Here is a 12,543-nt window from a genome sequence, read left to right as displayed (position 1 = left end):
CTTAAAATACCAATATGGCAAATTACCGAATCCTTAATGTAGGGAGCACTCAAGTGAGTGCATTTGTCATTTAAGGATTCATTATTTACCACCAACTACAAGTTGGTGGTAAATACCGTATACCTTTAAAAAAACAATTATTTGATTTTTTAAAGTGTCATGTGGCAGACATACATGCCCTTAGGGCATGTATGTGTGCTACATGTGCACCCATGCACTATTCAGGGGTGCAACAGGGTGTCAATGTGACACCCTGCCACCCTTGTAAATGGTCCCCCTATTACCGTTTCGGTATTTACCGAATAGGTAATTCCCATTCATGGGAATTACCTATTCGGTAAATACCGAATCGGTAAATACCGATTCGGTATTTACCAAATCGTTAATATTGAATATTACTGATTTGGTAAAATGTACCGAATCTTTATCTACATCCCATTTACCGATTCTGAAATACTAAATCGGTCAAATTCGGTATTTTAGAATCAGTAAATGGGAATTACTTACATCTGGCCCTAAGTTACTAAACTTAGCACCATCGCAGGGGAAAACGCAAGGCTGCACTGCATTCTTGGAAATATGGTGCAGCCTTGCGTTTCAGAAGTGAAGGAGAGAGGCTTTAAGCCAGGAAGGCTAAAACTTCTCTCCACCACTTTCTTGTACATATCCCCAGCAGTTTTTCCTCAGTTTGAGAGGAGTTAGACAGTGTTTCAACTCCAATGAAGATAGACAATTGAATTTTAAAGTTTATTGGTCAATCTAAAAGCAGAATGCTTTCAATAAGTTTTTACATTTCTCATAAATGTCTCCATAATCATGGCCCATGCACTCCATGTTTTAAAAAAATATATCTATATTTCAAATATAATTAGGTATAAAACTGTTGACACAACATTAGAGGAAAAAATAGATTTGTACAATTAACAGCCCCCTCCAATAACAATCTACACCAAAATGTGTGATAATAAATTGCAGTAAACACTTTTATGTTGCCAAATATAGTGCATATTGGGTCTGGTGAGGAGGGAACAAAGTTGTGAGGAATCCCATCAAAAGTTTTTTTTTCAACTAAGCATGCAAATAACAGGGGGTATCTTTTCCACAAAAAAAAGTGAAAACAGCATTGGCAAATCAATTAGATGACATATAATAAAGAACGTTTGGCTTTTGCCAATGTGTTTTAGCCATGTTGTACACAAGCATGGCTGCTGAGCATCATGGCTAAAAGTTAGAGAAGAGTGGCTTAGAGGAGAGATGGGCAGACATTCTTTCAAGGTCCTTGGTCATAAACTGTGCAACTGCTTTCCTTATTACCTCAAAACTGAGCCGTGCTTGATATAATTAAAAAAATCCTGAAAACATGACCATGAACTATAGAAATGTAATTTTTCTCTGTGTGCCTTGCCTTTTCTCAGCACCAACATACCTTGTTTTTGGGTGTGCGCTGCACCTAATAAATAACCGTTTAGATAGCTAGATAGCCTTGAAGCAACCACCAGACATATGGCTAGGTCATGAGAGACTACAGCCGTGGGCAGCCTGATAGATGCACATAGGTGAAATGCCTGTGGCAGTTTTAAACTGATATTTTGACCAGTCCAAATAACCCCTTTTGACAGGGCTAATCATTCCCTTTAATTATTAGCAGGTGACCCATATGTAGGTCTTTTATCTCATAAAGGACGGGAGTATGATATTTATAAGTAGGGCATGTAGCAATTCATGTTTGGGACATCCTTACCAGAAAATAATCCCAGAAATGATTTTCATCGTAGCCAGGCTGGCTGGCTGTCTGGGCTGGTGATGGCTGTCTCTCTGGGAAATGTGAGCTGGGGACAGACAGAATACAAAGAGGCCTGGGTGAAGAGAAGAGTGGGTCTTCCTAGGAGGATGGGAGGGGTGGAGCTGTGTCCTACCCTAATTAAACATCAGAGGAACCTTCCTCCAGCACACACAACAGCATCTCACACCAGTCCTGACTCTGCCTTTGTTTCACTAGTCAGGCTGGAGCAAAACCCAGCAGAAAGGGAGAAAATGAATAGAACCAGTTTAGGAGATAAACAAAATGGTATTCCACCGCTACAGGCTGTCACTCGGCATAAAAGTGACATCCCCAGAACAAGAAAGAGAGCAAGACCCTGGACCTGGACAGTGACATTTGTAACACCATGGACAGCTAAACGAATGAGCCACATTGATGCCCTGCTGAACTAAGGACTCTGGGGCTTATTTGCAAGCCCTGTGGACCACCGGTGCGTCACTTTTAACATGGGAAAAAGTGGCGCATAGGCAGCGCATGAGGGTGGTAAATAAGCCCCTCTGTCTGCAGTTGACCCCCAGGACTAGTCCATCCCGGGCAACTGATGCTGGCCTCCTTATTCCCCCTGAGAACCCGTTGGGGGAAGTCATGGACTTCTATGTCTCAGCAGGAGGAGAGGAGCACCAGTTGCCAGGCAAAGGAGAAAGCTGGAACAGGGAGCCAGTGAAACCAACTCCCCACAAAATATGCCCCTTGGAGTTGAGTAGGCCTAGCTAGATCTCACCACCATGAGTAAAATGAGCTCAAGATCATTGAAATTGGCCTATTGGGGCCAACGTTATGCCCATTTGAAGATCTTGACCTTTGATCCCCCTGCTCGAAAACAGGGCATTCAGCAACTGATTCTAAAAATACCCCGAGGGTGGGTACCCGGCCCACCCACCCAGACTTCGACTCAATACTGTGGAATGGTGTGGCTCACTCGTTAGAGGCGGCAGACCCGGGAGCAGAAGTCGGTTCGGGACCAGGGTTCAATTCCCGACGCGGCAGGGTCGTGGACTAGGGTCAGCGGACTCAACAATTCTCGCCTCGGTGCCTATTCTAACCTGGGGTCCCACTCGGCAACTCTGGGCATTAGCTTGCCTAATCTCCACAACGGCCCCATCAACGTCGGGGATGCCTGGCTCCACCTTGGGGATTCCCAGTAGGGACCATCCCACAGGGAAAGCCAGGACGGGTTCCCCAGCGGTATACAGCGCCGGGACGCCCCTTTGCTGGGGCAGCTGTGCGCTTTACAAGTATACGACATTTAACATTTACTGCATGAACTTAAAGGGGTGCCATCACTCCATTCCCAGTATACAAAGTCAAAGACCAGGTTCCAGGACCCTATCCTTGTGACCTAGGAGAACCAATACTAAGCCTGTCATGGATGGGAGCCAGGAACAACGGCTGCTCCTGCCGCAGGAGAAGATGTTGCCACCTCGCAAGTCAATGTCAGAAGGCCACTGGTGGAGGTGACTTGGCAGCACAGGAGTGAGCTCCCCACACTGCCCTGATGTACAAGGCTTTGGGTGTCGCAGGTGGAACTGGGGCACCCAACTTAAAAAAAGAAAAAAACGTGAAAGTTGGAGCAGCAGAAATTCATGCAGTGGACAGTCACTCTCATCTAGTATTCATGCTCCTGGGCAGGATCATCCCATAATGCCCTGCGGGGGGTAATTTCTCTATTATATTCTTCCTTATGGTGGCCTTACGGAGAAGATCATCCAACATTTCTAAGGATGTGTTCGGGGGCTGCAGGAGTGAAACATCCTGCCTCTTGCTAAGTTTAAAAAGTAAACCTATGTCTCCCAGCTTCTAGGAAATATGACCAGGGAGCCCTTCCATCTTGTTGCATTCTGTGTGGCCTTAAGTGGAGCAACAACGATTTAAACATGATATGTGAATGTTGAATGCATTATTGATAATTAATAGCTCACAATGGTTTTTTGATAAGCATTACAATCTTTTTTATTGACACCAATGATTGCACTGTAACACAGTTATTGATTTTCAGTGAAAATATGGTGATATTTACAAAATGTGATTATTGTTCTTGGAATGCAGTGACCCCTTGAAAATCGAATAGGCTACCTTATATTTTAAAGTGTGCCACTTTGATAAATCCATTAGGCTTGCCCTATATTTTACTCCTTGACAATGCTAACATGCTTACCTTGTTTATTTATATGGTGACGACCTAACAAAGCCAATAGGCCTGTTTTATTTAAAATGAAATCTCTATATTGAGATGCTCTACCTTGTATAGCTGAGGAGTACTGTGATTTGGGGGGCAGGACCCAGTAGAGGTCAAATGTGATTTCAGAATGTCATCATAGGTAATTCCGTTTGTCGGATGCATATGTTTGTGATAGCATTTAGTAGTGTGTGTAATGAATTTTCTTTTTGTATTTTTTCAAAAGAAAAATAACTGACTGGAAGATCATTTCTTGAGAGTTGTTATTGCATTCCAGTGAATTGGCATTGCTAGTACACATCATCTCCTCTAAGTAGACCTTTAAAGCTCTGCTTTGCTACCCTGAGTGAGTCAAGTACTGCACTGCAGAACCAGGGCTGGACTGGCCGTAGCGGGCACCGGGCAATCCCCTGGTGCGCCGCAAGGGAGGGGGGGGGGGGGAGGCAGCTTGGGGGCCCTGGGGGCCGTTTTCGTTACAGGGCCGTTTTTGCAGCATAGTTGCAAAAATCGGCCCTGTAACAAAATCAGCCAAAAACCGGCCCTGGCAAAGGGCTCGGCGGCACCCACAATCCCCAAGGGAGGGGGCGGAGGGGGGGGGCAGCGGCCGATCACTTTGCCATGGTCGGTTTTGGTTCCCAGTACGGCCCGGTGCAGTACTGTTTTTACTGTTAGTGGAGTAGTGTGGCTCACTGGTTAGAGGCGGCAGGCCTGAGAGCAGAAGTCAGCCTGGGACCAGGGTTCAATTCCCGACGCGGCAGGGTCGTGGACCTTGGTCAGCGGACTCAATAATTCTCGCTTCGGTGCTTACTCTAATCAGGGGTTCCACTCGGCAACTCTGGGCATTAGCTTGCCTAATCTCCACAACGGCCCCACCAATTCCGGGGATGCCTGGCTCCACCTTGGGGACTCCCAGTAAGGGACCATCCCACAGGGAAAGCCAGGATGGGTTCCCCAGAGTTATACAGCGCCGGGACGCCCCGTTGCTGGGGCAGCTGTGCGCTTTACAAGTATACTACATTTACATTTACATTTTTCAAGTAACAAAATAATAGAGTGCCGATTACTTGCTCAGTCCTCAAATCCTGAAAATTAATAACCCATATCTTAAATGTTGTAACTATGTGTTATTGTAGTGAGATATTTCATAAGAAAACATGAGTTCAGAAAGGATTATTTTTAATTTTAATTTGAAAGTGTAGAGATCAAGTTCCTTTTGTAAAAAGTTTGGAAGAGAGTTCCACATGTAGGAATTTAGATTTTTTAAGTCCTGGCCTCTCAATCGATTATTACATGTTTAGACAAATGGTGGAAAGCAATCGTCTGATATACAAGGCAGGGCCTTGTTTACATCTATCCAATATGCATAGGCATTACATTGAATCATAGAATTCACTCGTAAATAGCATAGTGCCTTCTTGGATTGTTCAATTATCCCTTTTCTGCTCTGTCTTTGTGCCTGAAGAGTTATTGTAGTTTGAAGCTTTATAATCCTGGTTTTAGTCATCATTAGGTAGAACATTTTACTGTGGTCATGCCATGAGTTAGCTATTCTCCCGATCAGAAAAGTCCTTGCTCATAAGTGGACATGATGAATTATTTGTATTTCAATTAAGACAGGTAGAAGATACTTTTTTCAATAATGATGTTGCCTTGGATACTCATGGAGAGCATTTCACCTAAAAGACTGCTAGGTTTTTCAGCTTGGGTTCAAGAGTAGCACACTCCCCAAAACCCCATGCTGAAGACATGAAAGGCACATGTTTATTAATCCTGCTCTGCTTCCAAACTAAATAATGCCAAGCGTAAACAATTCATCATTTTTTATTGAAGTTGGTGGCTTAACCCTAGATTTATTTTTCTATTATGGGTTTGAGAAATTAACACAGCCATTTGAATGGAGAAAATCCTCAGATGGTTGGCAGACGCCCTTTGGTCTAAATACCATGAACTGGGAATATAAGCAAAAAAGGTCCACGTCAAGTATTTGAAGATCTAGAGTGAGTACACCCTACCTGTAATGTTGGTGCTTTGAGCTCTGTGTTTCCTGTGGCTTCAAGACTGAGGTGAAGCTGAAGGTAAGCCTGGCTACCTAGTGACAAGAAGCACTGCCTGAGAGAAGAGCTCCATGCAGCTGAAGGAAATGAGAGGAGCTGCATCAAAGAATCAGGAGCATCCTGGTGATCCCTCCTCAGACAAGGTGTGGAGCATGATCGAGTGTAGATGAGCTGACACTGACTACAATAGAGTCTTCTCTTCCTGTGGAACTAACTGCCCTGCACACTCTACTAGCTTACACCCAGCAAGAGCAAAGAAATATCTCTAGCTTTAGGCCTGAGTACTGGAAGAAATGTTCTCTGAGCCACAACTGATGGCCCCTCCTGTCACTGCTGAGCTTTATGTGGGTCCAGCAGCCACCAGCCTTTGTTCCCCAGCGGGAACCACATGGTCCATTGCATGATTTTTGGCCTACATGCTGTGGTGGCTGGCATGTGTCCCAGGTGGCAGGGTGGGTGCAGGGGGGTGGGGGAACAGGAACGCGCAGGATGCAATGTAGCGTTGTGACTGGTCTCAGCCCCGTGCCACTGCACTCAGCCAGGGGCTGGAGGGGTGGGTATGTTCTGCATGCAGGCTGTAATGCAGCCTGCATGGAGAACAGGGAAGTGCGCATGACTGTTTTAGGTGGCCCGAGTGGGCCGACCAAACAGTCATTTCGCACATAGGAGTGGGAAAGCCACTACACCCTTCTCTGCAGCCCTGCCCCGCTCCCCTCACACAAAGATGCCAAAACAGGAGGGCAAACTAAAATGATAATAACATTACGTTAGTATCATTTTATTTTTTCCTTTCTTAACTGCTGAAGAGTAGTGGGAGGGGGACTCCTCCGCCTTGGCGAAGAAGCCACTACTGCCCATGTGGAATGTGACTTTAAAGAGCTTATTTAAAGAAGAAGGGGGTCCTAAATCCTCATAGAATTTTTTTTTGCCGTATCATTCACCCCATGGGGACCACTGACCGCATGTGCTAAGCACCAACAGTGTCATAGATGTCCTTTGCTAAAGGTTCCGGAATCCCTAATCATAACACTGATAGGAGCAGGCTCCTCTGCCTAAAAATCGCATTCAAATTTCCCGACAACATGCACTGGTACCAAGGCTTAATCTTTTTATATCTCTGGTCTACCTATCAATGTTGGCAGGCCAGCACGTTTTCCCAGTTGGAAGAGGAACTAGAAGATTTCAAACTTGACTAGTAGAGCCTAAGATGCCGGTTCCTGTGGCCCACGGTGACTCTGCACCCAAAAACGTGAGAATCAAGAAAATGCTAGTATACTGTAGAATCATATTCATTTTACCTCATTCATTTGAAACCGATTCTATAAATGTTAACAATATTTGATTGCTGGTCATTGCAAGTGAGTCAAACTTCAATTTAGCACATTAAACAAGTTAAAAAGTGGTAAGACTATGTACACAGTATGAGCAATGAGTCTGTCAAGTATACGTTTTCAATCTGAGACCGATTTTCATTCCAGAGAAACGCAGTGTCGTTTCCATAGACTATAATGTTAAAGGCTCTCAGCACTCTGGACAGCTCCCAATAATCTGTGATGCTGGACCTTCGCTGGCTAAATTTGGACTCTGTTTCCTACGACAGATGTTCTGCTGAAGTAATGTATACGTTGCATATATTGCAATATGTTTAGAAGGCGTAGGGCCACCAATTTCACTCTACCGTATTCGTCTCAATTCCAACAGTCGTGCAACAATAGAATGTTCATTAGAGTGCTATTTATTTTCCAGTTATTTCTAAATTATAGCCCCTGTTGGATGGTCTTATTTTTTTTCACGTGTGTGTGTATGTGTGCACGTGTGCGCGTGTGCGCGTGCCTCTGTGTGTGTGTGTGTGTGTGTGTGTGTGTGTGACGTTCACTGCTTAATAAATCAACCATAGGCAGTCAATTCTGTTTCAAAATTAAAATAATTTTATTTAGGTATGAATAACCCTTGAAAACATCTTCTCTTACTTAATTTAAAAAAGCATGCCTAATAAATATTACGTGCATGATATCACAGATTTCGTTATCTAAACAAATACGTTTGTGTACTAATTTATACTGCAATGGGTAGGAACACTGCCACATTACGAAAAGCATCTCTTTTTTTCAGTGGTGCATAAATGAAACAGAGAGCTTGTCGTGGTTGGCTAATGGTTAACTGAGAGAAGACATCACTTTGGGATGGATTTAGATTTTGGTGGATGGGACACTCTGTCAAAAAGGTGATGGATAGCCCGTCCGTGTATTGCAGGTGCCCAGGATACAAACACGTGTTTGCTAGCCACACGGTCAGTATGAAGTACAGGTGGGGGGACAGCTATCTTCCTGTGTGATTAGAGGTTGGAATCAGGGGGGGATTCCTTTTATTTGGAGTGTTGCCCTCACACACCCGTTAAGGTGTCATGCTTCATCATTGGGAGTTTTGGCCCCTTGAGAGGGCTCTTTGGCGGAATTTTTTATAGAGGAACGCAGCAGTGGTAAGTGCGGGTGTGTGGGTGTGGTGCAAGTGAATTAAAAATAGCGTAACCGTACCTTGACTAGTATTTATTCTTGGGTCCGTACGATATCGTTAAAAACAGGCGAAAAAAGAAACTGATGCTCCCTGCTTTCAGTGAGTAGGGTTCTTTCTTTTTTGACAATAAATAGTGAAAATAATATATCTGGTCTTAGTCAGGTCGACATGCTTCACGCCTATTGGTTCCTAATGGATCCCTGGCAATTCATCAGGACCAGGAGAGTTTTGTGAAAGTTGAAAATATGTGTAGCAGAAGGGTTCGAGAAAGAAACCTACAATACACCCTGTGATGTTAACCTGATTCAGGTCGGTGGTCTTGACGTCCCTGCACCCAGTCGATAACAACCACCTTTACAGGTACATCCAACACCGAAGGTTGTCCGGATGTGCCTCGAAGGCGGAAGAAGCCGGCGATTCAGTGGGTGAGGGCAGGTTTGGATGCTTGATCACCAAGAGGTCAATGTAACCTCTTGAGCCACTTCTTACAAAACTCTCCTTGTCCTGATGAAATTCCAGGGATCCATTAGGGACCAATAGGCGTGAAACAACCCTTTATGTTCAATGGGCTTTATTTGTCTGTGGCATGGTTCGCAGCAATACTAGCCCTAGACAAATCACGCCGCCCGCCAGTAAATACAAGTAACAGGATCTGCTTAATAGCATAAGCCGTCTCCACAGCCCCGCTCGATGACATGATGCATTGGTTTGAATGGCTTTTGAATGGGGACAAGTACAAAAAGTTTGACTATGAAGCTCTTTCTCATTTAAATAAGCCAGGCATGTGTTACGAGACTGTTTATAGACTTATATCTTAGCGATTAGCTTAAACTTCTAGATTGTGTGAACTATTCTGAAGGATGGGGAGCAGGGTTAACATAAAGGGCCACTTTGCCCTCACAATCGCTTCCAATATATCTCTAATGCCTTCTCAAGCGGTTCCACGTCGTGCTGCTTTTGAAAACCAGACCCCTGAACACTGTACAAAGTACGGAGGATAGAGATCGAATGCCTGCATGTTTAATTTCTTTTTAATCAAAAATGAGCAGCTCGCCTCATGTTCAGGCTTGCTCGATTTTAATTAAAGCGGATTGTCTTGTTTTCAGAGCTGTGGAAGAAGTAGACCGAAGACATGGGATACCTACACGGACGTGTTCTTGAGGGCCATTGTAGCCTTGAATGCGATCTTCACCTTCTCCATGGAGATTTATATTTTATGTAGGGAACACGATTCAAGTAGCTTTAATAACAGATTTTTGTATTGCTCAACTCAATATTACTAATGTTATTCACCATGAAAAAGTGAAAGGCTGAGTCATCTCTGCATAGATTGGAGTCTTTGACAAGAGTCTGCGGCTTTGTTACCTCCACTCCCAGCATTGATCCCTCACCGTCTGTGAGATCCAGCCTTTTGTTCTAAGCCTTTGCTGCCTCAATGAGTTCAGCACTCATTCATTCTGCCTGGACCTTTGTAATACCATGGATTTGTTTTTTTATAACCAAGGAAGCATCTCTGTCATAATCTTTGCCACTCTTCACAAAACACTTCTCCCCAATAACATGTTTGTCTCCAAAATGGCAGCTCTTTATTTACTACTTAAACCATTAACGACTACCTCTCTGCACTTTGGGCTATCTGCAGAACTACTTGTTCTCCTCCCTCCACCAGCCCTAGAGTTTCATCACATTCTCATGCCTTAACACTCTAATAGCCAGCCAATACCATCCTTCGCTTTCATCTCTGCCAAGTCTCAACCTTGCCATCCATCCGCTTAACACAGGTATCCCATCTAATAATCGGCAACATCACCCCATGCGCTCCGTCATCTCCACTGACACCAACCATAAAGGCTCCATGCTACACCTCACCTTCCACCAATTTCTTCTCAAATCAAGTGATTTGAAAATCCTGCTCTAGGTCTACCCTTGTTCAAGGCCTCCTCCCAACACCATTACCCAAAACGTCTCCGATTCTACCAAGTTCTCAAATTAGCCATAACACGGTGAGATCATTCCTAACCTCATAATTCCCTATTCCTTTGTGAGCTTCTCTAGATTTAGACTATCTCCAGCATTGCACCTTCTTCTGCCTCAACTTCTATCTTTTGTAGGTTCAAGCACTTTCTCAGCCATTTGCTGCCTCCCAGGCTGTGTTATAACACTAAGGTCCTCAGACAGGGATCAGAACTTCCTGCCTAGAGTTCACCAATGTATTATAACTTGGGGCTTCTACACAGACTCCGGCATATGCAAACCGCTACCACCAAATGTATACTACATTGCCCAAGACATGATTACATCACTCCAACCAGTCATGGTGTTTACTTGCTCTCCTTTACCAGGTGCCTCACAATCAAGGCCTTATGTACGTCTCATCAAGAAATGGAACACATGCACTAAGTTTAAAACAACACATTCTGCAAAAATACCAAGCTACAAAGACCCCCCCCCATTCTGTATGACATGGCTTCTCATTGTTCATAGGTTAAGCAAGTCCCACACTGGGGAGACTTCCTTTTCTATGTTGACCTCCAAAGTAAGAAAAATCTTCCTAGCATGCCTCAGAAATCTTTTGGATCTAGATTTTCAAGGAGTGATAAAGACTTAACTGTCCCACAAACCTCATCCCCAAGATGTTATAAAAATAATACTACATCAATACATCAATGTTCGGTACCCTGACCTAGCTGAACCTGGGCCGACTTGGACCAGAGAGGGCATGTTCCAAAAGTGTTATTCCATCAGCATAGTTCCCTTCTCCATCACTGGCATGGATATGTGCAGAGTCAGGTCTCCTTCACCAAGATTGGAGCACGCCTTCAGTCCTCACGCACAGCAACCAACACACCACACATAAACCACACTATACAATTGTCTCTCCAAACACGCATAACAGACAGAGACAGTGTAAAAAGGACAATGGATGTTCAACTCTTTAGGCCACACCTGTTTAAGCAGCACAGTCTATAAAAGTCATAATTATATAAAAAAAAAATACAATTATGCCCCATGGAACCATCGTGTATATTGTGCTGACCTCATGTCTCAGGCATTGTTACCCTCCTGTCAGCATTATCATCACTGACCCCCTTTTCCACATTTGCCACACTAGCCACATGCAAAAAACCAGAGTCAACAATGTTATATACAATGATAAGGGTCTCTGTCTCTCACTAATCTTTGATCGACATCCTTCCTAAACACAGCTACGTGTTCGCTGTGCCATGAGATGAGTACTTCACCAGTCCTCTCGCATGACATCAAAACTCTTCACAGATAGACCAAACCAAACACAAGCATTCTGCAATGAATCTCCAATGAATGGTGTACCATAATAACTTTTCACACATATGCACTTTAGAGTCTTATCATGGGTATGGGGTGCCTTACAAATGCAAGTTCTATACAATGCACACAACTCTATCATTCGAGTTTGTGTCTATACCAGCTGGAGAGTAAAAATGCAAAGGGTACTATACAATGTGTTAGTAAAGCATAAGCATCGTGACGTTTTTCCTAGATAGTGCTTCGTACCGCACAACTCTTCTTTGTGAGCCTTGCAAATAACAGATCTTACAATTATTTCATTTAATGACACTCTGGAGTGCGTTGTCCAAAGTCAGCAAGGCAGAGCCTCCTAATCTTCCCTGCAAGTCTCCATAACCAGAGTGAAGAGCAAGAACACAATGTAACAAAATGATTTCAGAAGACATAACATAACAAGCACTGGCGTAGCCAATAGGTCTCGCTTTTGGGACCTTCTAAGTATTTAGTTATGCAGCACAATATCCTTGGTGCAACAACTTCAACTGTTGCGTGGCTAAACACTTATAAGGTCCCAAAGGCGCAACCTATTGGCTATGCAATGCTTGTTATTTTTTGTTCTTGGAGGGAAACCGGGCTAGTGCCAGGAGGGTCAAGGGTGAGTGGCATGGAGGTGAGGAGTGAATGCCAGGAGGGACAAGGGTGACTGTCAG

Source organism: Lissotriton helveticus, chromosome 7 (assembly GCF_964261635.1).
Source record: "Lissotriton helveticus chromosome 7, aLisHel1.1, whole genome shotgun sequence".
Taxonomy (NCBI): Eukaryota; Metazoa; Chordata; class Amphibia; order Caudata; family Salamandridae; genus Lissotriton; species Lissotriton helveticus.
The sequence above is the reverse complement of the archived record's forward strand: the minus strand, read 5'-3'. Positions refer to the sequence as shown.